The sequence below is a fragment of the Galeopterus variegatus genome, unplaced genomic scaffold (assembly GCF_000696425.1).
Source record: "Galeopterus variegatus unplaced genomic scaffold, G_variegatus-3.0.2 Scaffold1085, whole genome shotgun sequence".
NCBI lineage: Eukaryota > Metazoa > Chordata > Mammalia > Dermoptera > Cynocephalidae > Galeopterus > Galeopterus variegatus.
The window spans coordinates 1-9,232 of NW_007727196.1; positions in this window are offsets into that span (position 1 = coordinate 1).

The following is a 9,232-nucleotide window of genomic DNA, read 5'->3' on the forward strand; positions in this document are numbered from 1 at the left end:
ACAGCTCTCAGGGTCGCGCTGTTTCCTGACGCGGGCGCTCCATACCCGTCGCCATTTTCCTCTTTTATTTAATTTTAAATCAGGAAATTTCAACATGCTGTACCACTTTGCTGATAGAAATCCTACATAATATAATATTTTTGAGAATATTACTTATTTTCGGTTCAGAATGTTTTGTCAATTTACAATTTTGAGATGTAGTAAATTCAGATTTAAATTATTTTGGCTATAGTATGTAAAATTATTAATTAAGATGAACCTGTAGAGATGAGATTCAAAGATCAAAAGGTGTCCACATTTCTATATTCATCGACCTTAACTGAAAAATGTTTAACAAATTGTTTTCCAAAATTATCTCTACAATTAGCAATTCTAATCATTCATTATAATGCCAGACCTCATCTCTCTCTCTTTCTCTCTCTTTCTCTGTCTACACAATTATATGTGTTGGTTTAAATTGCTGCATGAACATGGAATGTCTTTCCATCTTTTTATGTCCTCATTAATTTCTTTCAGCAGTGAATATGCTAACATCATATATTGTACATGAATAATGATAGTAACTCTGTACCCCCAAGTCTGTATAATCAAGTATGTTTTGATAAAAATAAATAAATGAATAAATAAATTGTTTCGTGTTTCAATTATGGTTGAGATGTGGAAAGATTTTAAGGAGGAAAAAAAAACTGGTTATATTCTTTGTTTAGTTGGTTCTTTGTTGGTGTAAAGAGATTTCACACAGAAACACACACACACACACACACACACACAAATTCTAAAATCTCTAAGTACATTGCTTAGCCAACAACCCAGAAAATATTAGATACAAGATTAACAAAAGAGTAGGAGCCGATGCAGCCTAATAAGCAGGGCTTCTTTCAGCCCACAGGACTTTAGGGAAACATGCAACTTTTGGTGTCCCTTTCTCTATGTAGCAGAAATGCAGAAAACACTGCATCCTTTTTATGCTCAAGATTCACATCAATACTCAAGAAATAATTGAACAGTTTTTATCTTAATATAACACATTTACAAAAATGGAAAACATCCTATCAAACCAAACTGAGCAACAGCATGGACGCCACCGCCCAGCCCTCATCTCACGGGGAGAAAGAAGAGGCATTGACCAAACAGCATAAATACCTCTGTCTTCAGTTTTCTAGCATTCTAGAACATCCATTTATCCACAGCACATCTTTCATGGTGATTTCATGCTTCATATATTAATAATTCCAATCAAAGTACTCACATAGTCCATAAGGGATCATCATGAATCCCCGTTCAGGTGTTCACATGATTTTATCAGTACCTAATTAATTCTCTTTGTACCTAAAATTAATAGAATGGTTTCATTTTCCAGCACTGAATACTGAGTTATAATATACAATTAACAATCATGTCACTTAAAAAATAAGAAAAATATTATAAAAACAATAAAGATAATACAAAAGAATGGATATGTGTATATCAGGCAACACACACACAAATACAGCATGAGAAAATATTTTATGGAAAAAAGATTATTTTATATAATTTTACTCTAATTTTAAGCAAGAAATTAAAGTGTAAGGAAAGTTTAAAATAAACACAATCTTTATTGAAATAAGTGGACTGTGGCCAAAGCTAAATTCATGAGTAAACCATATAGTAAAAGTTGTGAATATAAAATTATTAATATAAATACGTATTCATTAGTCTTCTGAAGCCAGTAAAAATAGAAAACAAGTGATAAAATGAATGCAAGTGATTGAAACCAATGATTAAAAAAATGGAAAGTAACATTAAAAATACAAAACAATGTTGACAGTTACATATTGGAGAAACTTTTTTGCCAATGTCAATAAAAGAAAAATATGGAAATATTAATAAAGAGAAAAAACACAAACGCTAAACTTGTAAAATAAAAAGGAATAATAAAACAGAGAACAAAATGGCTGCTAAAAATAAAAATGCAAGAAATGGAGATAAGATAACCAATTACAAAGTGGTCAAGCTTAACATAGCAAAATAAAATAACTATCACACTCGTTGATAAAATTGGTAAACATTTTTACATAATAGTAAGCAAGATTTGTGTATCCAAGGGATAAACAGAGACTGATGAAGCTGTTGACAAAATAATTTTGCACATAAAGATAATTTGAAAAGCAGAAGTTATACTAACAAAGACAACCTACACAATTTCTCATCTTAAAGTCTATTTCTGTTTCTACTGATATATGCTGAAGAAATAGTGGATAGAAGCAACGTATTCTTGGGACTGCTTTAATTGCAAGTCATCCAAATTCCAAATATAGATGATTTATTTAATAAATAAATAAACTTCAGCTATTTCATAAGCTATTATGTAACTATTAGTGTAAAATTTTAGATATATGCAATAGGATTCAAAGGTGTTCACAATTTATTAAAAACTTTGGTGGAGAACACGTGCTCATTTTTAATAAGACAATTACGTATACATTAATAACATTTTTCAGCAATTATTTTTGAAGTTATCCCTGAACAGTAAGGTTAATAATGATTTAAGATGCATTCTGTGTTTTTCTGTGGTTTCTAAAGTTCCATATTAAAACTATATTATTTTTTAAATGAAATGTTTATTTTTGAAATATTTTCATTCTGCCATCTTCTGAATGCAGGTTTCTGTGCATATAAATAAGCGGCATGAAAAGGACTTTTTCTCATTTGGAAAAATCATCACTCCCTGCCCCAGGTCTTTTCCTCTCCTTTAAGAATCATGCTGATAAGAATTCTTAGTGTATATGTCTCATCGACCTTCAGAGATTAATATTGAAAAGAGAATTTTGATGTCAGTACATGAATTTCTTGTCAGTAAACACAAAACTGTGTGTCAATGAATTTCTATTCCAGATGACTGAGCAAATTACCAGCTGTGGGACTTTAATATCACAACTTCATTTCTTGAGCTTTAAAATGAAAGAGGGAAGAAAATCTCTAGAATTTCTATTACTGGACTCTCAAGCTAGATAGCAGGAGAGGTAGACTTTCCACATTTTAGACACTTTAAATAGTGCTTCAGTAAACATCTACCTGAATGGATCCTTGAAAATCAGGGTTCCTTTCTTCATGGGACATGTTGCAGACGTGGGCACTTCTGGTTCACAGGATATTATGGATAGAAGGGTACTTCAAAAACTCACAGAAAGATTTATATTATCTTTAAATTCTGTGTTTCCACAAACTTTCTGAACTTCCCTCATATAAATAAACACACATATATCAAATATGTGATATATAATATTATTAATAATGCACATAATTGCATTAATGTTAGTATTATTAAATATTTAATAAATATTAGCAGATTTAATTCTGAAAAGGCTAAAACCTATTCAAGTTCTACCAACATATATGGGAGAGCCTTCTTCCTTACACAGATTTCAGAAAATCAAGTTAGATTAATAATTTTTTATAATAGCTGCTACTCTGAAGACTGTAAAATTATATTGTATATTTGTTTGATTTTTTTTTTTTTTTTTTTTTTTTTTTTTTTTTTGCTTATTGAGTAGTGATTTTGAACCGCTTTTCAACATTTTTTGGTCAACTTCTCTGAACTGTCTACACAGATTCCTCCTAACTTCCAGTTAAGAGCTATGGAACATTTTTTATGGAAGAATTACGATGGCACTAGGTGATCCTGATTCAATTTATAAAGCAATACATTAAGAGTAAAACTTTACAGAGCAAAATGGTGATTATCAGATGCAGGGGAGTGGGGAAAATGCAGATATGTTGGTCAAAGGCACAATGTTTCAGTTAGACAGGAGAAATAAATAAGTACTTAAGATGATGAATATGTAAATTAGGTTGATTCGATCATTCTACATGGTTTACATAAATCATAGCATTACTTTTACCCCATAAATATATACAATTATAATTAGTCAATATCCAATGGGAAAAAAGAAAAAAAAAACAGTAGAGCTTTAAAGGTTACTGTAATTATTTTACTTGGTTAAAAAATTAAAGCTAATTGTGATATATGAATGGGAGTGAATTTTGCTCAAGCATTCTCCATCATACATGGGTTAAGTACCTGCTTGTTTCAGGCCATATACACACCACACACACATGCACACACACACACGAGGCATAAAAAATAATTTAAATAGCTTGCCCTACAGTTTATTTTAGATATAAAACTTTATGCAATGTCAAGCTATATTTTAGTAGGCAATTGCAAAAGCATGGTAAATAGGGTATGATAGAGAACTAGAAGCTGGAAAAAATATGGCCTGAGACTTTCTCAGCTGCAAAGTTTCTAATTGACTCTCAAGACTCAGGTGTAGAGTTTTTAGTTGACTCTTAGGATGAGGGTTTTCTGTAGAACTAGAACATTTCAAGACTGTCTTGTTGTTACAACATAAACCTTCCATAGTACATCTCTTGCTAAACACGTGCCTTGAGCAGATGGTGTGGGAAATAAATAATAGAACGATCCCTTGTTCTGTGCCTGGGTTAAAAGCAAGTAGAAAGATTAGCTATACGAGTACAGCGTGAGAGTGATTTAAGGAAAAGTGGGACATTCAGAGCCAGACATGACTAAGTTATTCGAAGCCCTAAAACCATCAGGCGTTTTGAGGACATTGAATGTTCCACACAAAATTTTTTCAAAAGATTGGGAAATCAGCAAAATTGGAGTTACATAAAATTTCAAATTTCTTTTTGAATATCCATTTATTTTTTACTTATTTATTTACTTTTGTACCAGTACAATATATTAATTTACAAATATAACATTTTATCAGCCATTAAAGCATTTGCAAAAACCTCACATTCTACTTCAGCCATTTTTTTTAATACCAGAATTATCATTTTTTTTAATATCTGGATTTTCTTTTTTTTCTTTTTTAGATAATTTATTGTACATACATGTGGGGTACAATGTTGATCTTCAATAATTGTGTACACTGTGTGGTGGTTAGATCAGTTACACACAATAATAATGTACAGTGTGCGGTGGTTAATATAGTTAGCTTATTTATCATTACAATACACAATTATCTTTTATGTTAGTTGACCAATTCCTCATTAGCCCCATACCTCCCACCTTCTCCTCCCTTTCTCCACCTCTAGTTTTCTAAAAGTTCAACAGATTACAGTGACTGTTCTTTCTTTCTTTCTCTCTGTCTCTCTTTATTGTTCATTTGTTTATTTATGGATTCAGTTCCCAGTTATGAGAGAGAATATTTGGTATTTCTCTTTCTGTACCTGGGTTGTTTTACTTAGAATAATTTTCTCCAGACTCATCCATGTTGCTGCAAATGGTAGAATTTCATTCTTTTTTTTATTACTGAGTAGTATTTCATTGTGTGTGTATACCACAATTTCCTTATCCAGTCATCCATCAATGGACATTTAGGTTGGTTCCATTGCCTGGCTGTTGTAAATAGAGCTGCAATAAACATGGGAGTGCAGGTATCCCTTCAACCTGATGTTTTCCAATCCTCTGGATATATCCCCAGTAGTGGGATTGCTGGATCATATGGAAGTTCTATCTATAGTTGTTTAAGGAGCCTCCATGCTGTTCTCCATAATGGCTGTACTAATTTACATTCCCACCAACAGTGCAGGAGGGTTCCTCTTTCTCCACATCTTTGCCAGCATTTGATATTCTTTGTCTTTTATATAATAGCCAGTCTGATTTGGGAGAAGTGGTATCTCAAAGTGGTTTTGACTTTCATTTCCCTGGTGATTAGTGATGTTGAGAATTTTTTCATATACCTGTTGGCCATTTGCATGTCTTCCTTTGAGAAATGTCTATTCAGCTCTTTTGCCTAATTTTTAATTAGATTATTTATTTTTTTGCTGTAAAGTTGTCTGAGCTCTTTGTATATTCTGGATATTAATCTCTTGTCAGATGCATAGCTTGCAAATATTTTCTCACAGTCTGTAGGGTGTCTTTTCACACTGTTGATGTTTCCTTTGCTGTGCAGAAGCTTTTTAGATTAAAATAATCCCATTTTTTAATTTTTCTCTTGTTGCCTGTGCTTTTGGGGTGTTATTCATAAAGTCATTGTCCAGTCCTAAGTGCTGGAGCCTTTCCCCTATGTTTTCTTCCAGGAGTTTTAAAGTTTCAGGCCTTAAATTTAAGTCTCTAATCCATTTTGAGTTGATTTTGGTATATGGTGAGACATACAAATCAAGTTTCATTCTTCCACAAATGGATTTCCAGTTTTCATTTAGTGAAGAGGCAGTTTTTTCCCCAGTGTATGTTCTTGGTGCCCTTGTCCGTGATAAGTTGGCTGTAAATACTTGGGTTGATTTCTGGGTTCTCTGTTCTGTTCCATTGGTCCACTTGTCTGTTTTTATGCCAGTACCATTGCTGTTTTGGTTACTATAGGTTTGTAATATAGTCTGAAATCAGGAAGTATATTGCTTCCAGCTTTACTTTTTTTGCTCAGGATTTCTTTGGCTATTCATGGTCTTTTGCTGTTCCATATGAATGTTAGGATTGCTTTTTCTATTTCTATGAAGAATGTCATTGGTATTTTGACAGGGATTGCACTGAATCTGTAGATGGCTTTGGGTAGTATGGGCATTTTTACTACATTGATTCTTCCAATCCATGAACAAGGAATGCCTTTCCATCTTTTAGTATCCTCTTTAATTTCTTTCAGTAGTGATTTGTAGTTCTTATTATAGAGGTCTTTCACCTCTTTGGTTAGATTTATTCCTAGGTATTTTAGTTTTTTTGGTGACTATTGTAAATGGGCTTGCTTTTTTGTGGTATTTTCTTTTTCTCACTTCTCAAATGTCTTTTTGACTCTCCATCACTTTGCAATATACTTCCTGATCTTCAAAGTTAAGCTCAAATATGACATTTTTTATCAACTTCCCTGGACTAGCACATATTTCATGGGTTAATAAGGATGATTGTCATTTTAGGCAATTCATATTAAATTTTGGGTGGAAGAAATCATGCCATTTAGAAATGCAGAACGAAGTTTATAATAAAGATCAAAACAGAATATATTGATGTGGAAACTCTTTAACAAGAGGTGATAGTTCAAAATGCTCATGAACAAAAAATTTCCAGGACAGTAAGAACTTCATGGAATATCTAGAGTGGGAAGTCAATATTTAAATAATGGCTTTAAGATAAATACTTTTAAAATCATTAAAAATATAAAATTATGTGCAATACATATCTGGTATTTAATATACTTCATGCATTAAAAATATTTAAAAATAGCAAACTGTGTGGTACATAAAAAGAACCCATGAATATTCAAAATTGCCTTCCTCTCCCAGGCTAGGAAACAAATACAGTACATTATTTTTAACTGGAAAGTAACAACAGCTTGGTATGATTTTATTGATTACCGTGTAAGAGAAAAATAGGAACAATCATAATAGGAAATCTGGAAGATTATTAGACAAAGAGGAAATTATTATCCTTTGATGCCTTTGCAGAGCTAAAATTATTTAAATATTTTATAAATACTAGATTTTCAATGGCATATTACTTGTGGGTTAAATAATGGTATGCAAATATAGAAATAAGTCTCATATTTTAAGTATGGAAAACAAATATGTACTCAGTGATATCTATTTCCAATGTTTTACAAGCATCTAGGTTTTAATGCCATGTTAAAATAATATGTATTTGTATTTTCAACCTTATCTTTTAAATTTTTTCTTTATTTTGTTTGTCAAGGGAGAGAGCAATTATGTATATTATTTGCAGTCTATACACATTGTAAGAAGAAAACAAAGTGTTTTGGTTTGTGTTTAAAGCCCTGGTACATGGTTTATTAAAGCTAACATTGTTCTGTGCTGTACTTCTATAAACTATAATTTTTATGTTGAAAATGTTTCTTGTTTATTTCCATGAAATGAAATAAATAATTCCAATATGTTATGTTAATTCATTTTAATCCCAAAGGCTATTATTGTTTTTTTCCATTTTACATAGCTATAACTTTATTGGTTTCAAGAATAAATATGTTACATTAGAAATCATTATGCTTGTAGTAAAAGAACCAAAATTCTCCTAACATAAATTCGCCAAGAATAAATCTCCATTTATAAACATGATGTGTTACTCTATGCTTTTCTTTTACTTCCAAATTTCCTAAATATTCTAAGAATATTACTCAATATATTATCCTTAAAATCCTAAATTTTTTAAAGTACAATATGAATAATCTATTTTTTTTCTGTAAAAATGTTGAGCATATTTAATAACCAAGGCTAGTAACCTTTCTAATAAGGTTTATTACTAATAAACTATTATACCTTAATATTGTACTATAATACAATTTAAATATATCTTGGGTATAATATAAGTAAAATAATTATTCTAAATATTAACAGGAAATATTTATTTAATAATCTAAATAACATTGATAAATATTAGTGCCATGTAAATATAACACTAAAATATAAAGTTGATAAAATAATTAATATTAACATACATCAGTTATGTTAGTAGAAATCAGTTTATAAGGCAAGCTAAGGCAAACAACCCTTATTTTGCATTATAACAATTACAGCAAAGAAACGTTTCTCAAATATAATATAAAAATTGCTATTCTGAGATTTAAAACATAAACCAGCCAATTGAGAAATGCTGGGCATACCCAGCAAAATCCTTTAACTTTTAAGATGACTTCTGGGCAATAATTGTGTTCTATCGTCACTTTGAGTAATCCCGTATATGTAAAACACTTCTATTTCACAAGCTTTTGTTCTAAGTACATTCCTAAGTCAATGACTGTTTTTAAAAGGGAGTATAAGTAACTAAAGCACAGGGGAAAAATCAATGAAACAAGAAGAATGTAAATATTATATTTATTGATTTTATAAGCTAAAACTTTAGATTACAAAATAAAATAGAAAATATTTTACATTATTATTCTAAAGTAATTATTGGGAGTTACTAATATTATTGATATTTATGAGTATTTCAATAATGCTATGATGGAATATAGTAAATACATATTTTGTCTCCTCACATCTCTCATGTATCTACCTGTGTACGCAATATTATATCCCCTATAATACCTGTCATTGTTCTGACTTACTTTTGTACATTTCCACTAACAAAAATTTAACTATGATCCCCACTGAAAATATTTTGAGTTATTATATTATTTTACTGTTTTTCAATGAAAATGATAATGATATTATGCAATGTAATTTGTGACATGGCATTATTTCCTTAATTTAACAAAAATTTGTATTTGGCACCTCCCTTGGAGTC